Source organism: Castanea sativa, chromosome 5 (assembly GCF_040712315.1).
Source record: "Castanea sativa cultivar Marrone di Chiusa Pesio chromosome 5, ASM4071231v1".
Taxonomy (NCBI): Eukaryota; Viridiplantae; Streptophyta; class Magnoliopsida; order Fagales; family Fagaceae; genus Castanea; species Castanea sativa.
Genome location: NC_134017.1, coordinates 9,200,011 through 9,202,095, shown reverse-complemented (window position 1 = coordinate 9,202,095; position 2,085 = coordinate 9,200,011). Strand labels below are relative to the sequence as shown.

The 2,085-nt window shown below is 33.8% G+C and overlaps 1 long non-coding RNA gene across 1 annotated transcript; it reads left to right on the top strand.

The window, feature by feature from the left end:
* The first annotated feature begins 298 nt into the window (after positions 1–298).
* On the top strand, positions 299–1,748 carry LOC142634518 (uncharacterized). Its single transcript, XR_012844196.1, has 3 exons — positions 299–541; positions 1,534–1,603; positions 1,686–1,748. It is a non-coding gene; the product is annotated as an uncharacterized LOC142634518 (long non-coding RNA).
* Positions 1,749–2,085: the final 337 nt, after the last annotated feature.

Genomic DNA, 2,085 nt, shown 5'->3' with positions numbered 1-2,085 from the left:
CGTTACTAAAAGAACCCAATAGAGATGAAACAATTTCGCCGCTAAAAAATCAGTTTGGTTATCCTGAAGCCAGTTTAGCAACGGAACTCTAATTCGTCACTAAAAGTGGTCTATAGTGACGAAATTCTAATTGGTCGCTAAAAGTGGTCTATAGCGATGAAAATAGTTTCGTCGCTAAAAGCGTTAATATAAAAGAAACCAAACCCTCATTTTAGTAATTTTTCAGCTTCTCATTAACGTGTTCTCTCTTAACTCCATGCCGTCGCACTCCACCGTCGCCGATCCTTGCCACGCCACCAATCCTTGCTCTGTTGTCATTCTCCACCTCCCCACGCCGCCGTTAAGACTCGCCGTTAACCTCGCCATGCTGTCATAATCCACCTCACATATCCTCACCTCGCCTCACCTGGCCGATAACCTCACCACTACCGCCGTTGCTTCCATTGACAGCCACCAGCAACACCTCCATTGATAGCCACCAATGACACCTTCGTCTCCTCCGAAGATCTGCTTCCATTGACAGCCACCATGAAGTCCAACGGTATGTTTCTTCCTTTTTTATTTTTATTTTTTATAAACCTCTTTTTGTTTTTACTTTATATTTCTTAAATATGTTGTTGTTGTTATTATTATTATTATTATTATTATTATTATTATTATTATTTTGTAGTTTTGATTTTAATTTGACAATTTTTTTTAATAGTGTTGAATATGTCTTATTGTCCTAAATTTTTAGCTTTGTTTGGGGGTATGTACGGTTGTATTGGGTATTTATAGCTTGGTTGGTGGGTCATGGGTGTGGCTTTGACGGTTGAATGTTTGTTGTAAAGGGACATGAGAAATGGAAAAAATAAAATGGAAGCTAGATTTATAGAAATGTGATAAAGGGTGTTTTTGTTTATATATATAAAACCACAAATGTGATAAAGGTTTGTATCATTGTCAGTTTTAGTCCCTTACCTTGGAGCCACCACTTATAAATAAATAAATGAAAGTTTAAATGTGCTAAGGTAAAACCTTTGTAATAAGACTTAGACATTTTGACATTGGTTCAGTGGTTGGGTTAATTGGTTGAAAAAACTGTGAAGATAAATTATCTTTGTGAATGTGACTTTGGTGATTAAATTAATGAATATTGGGCACAACAAGTTTTGATTTAAACAAATATTTTACAGGTTTTTTTGCAGATACATAGTAGGAAAGCAAGTCCTACATATGTTGCTTTATTTGATTGACTGCTTCATAATTTGTTTTAGTAGCAATGAGCAGAAGTTGCAAGATCCCAAACAAGTGGAAAAATTGGAGGCATTCCATTGTTTCCTTTGTCCCCTTCTCTTTTTTTCCTCTCCCTTTCATATTGTTAATGTGTTTTTGCTTTCTGCCTAACTTGATATTCTTTAGTCTTTATTATGACAATATTATTGTCAAAGGGTTTAGTGCAGAATTGTTGTTAAGATCTTTTAAGTTGGAGTACTATATTATTACCTTTTTCAACATTATATAGAGACTTAACCGACATTCTTTTTATTTCAGAAAGTTCTCAAGAAAGAATAGGAGGAAAGGAGAGCCAAAGAAGGGAATACAGGAAAAACCATAAGAACTGGTCAGCTACTTACAAAAAATATTTTTTTGGTAATTATATTAAAATATTTATTAGTAATTGATAATATACTACATATATCTAGGTAAAGTTGGAGGTCCAGACTTGAGTAGTTGCACTTGGCAATTTCCAGCTATGTCAGAAGGTACTGTAATCTTTAACAAAAATATCGCATCAAGTGAAAATTTTCAATTAAGGGCATCAACAATTTGATGCATGTCATTGTGTCAAAGTGACCAAAACTTTAATGTTATTTCATCTCATCTAGTCAGCTTTGGTATTATAAAATTTTATATATTGGTGATCTAGTCAAATATGGTTTGATATGTGAACTTTTTATGAGCTATACAGTGATCTGTCTGCTACATGGGTTTAGCTTATTACTTCTGGTTGCATGTGAGAGCATAGGAGTAATGTTACATGATTATTTTAACAAATATGGTTCTAATTTCAATTCAATCTAACATATCTTTTTGTTTGCTAAT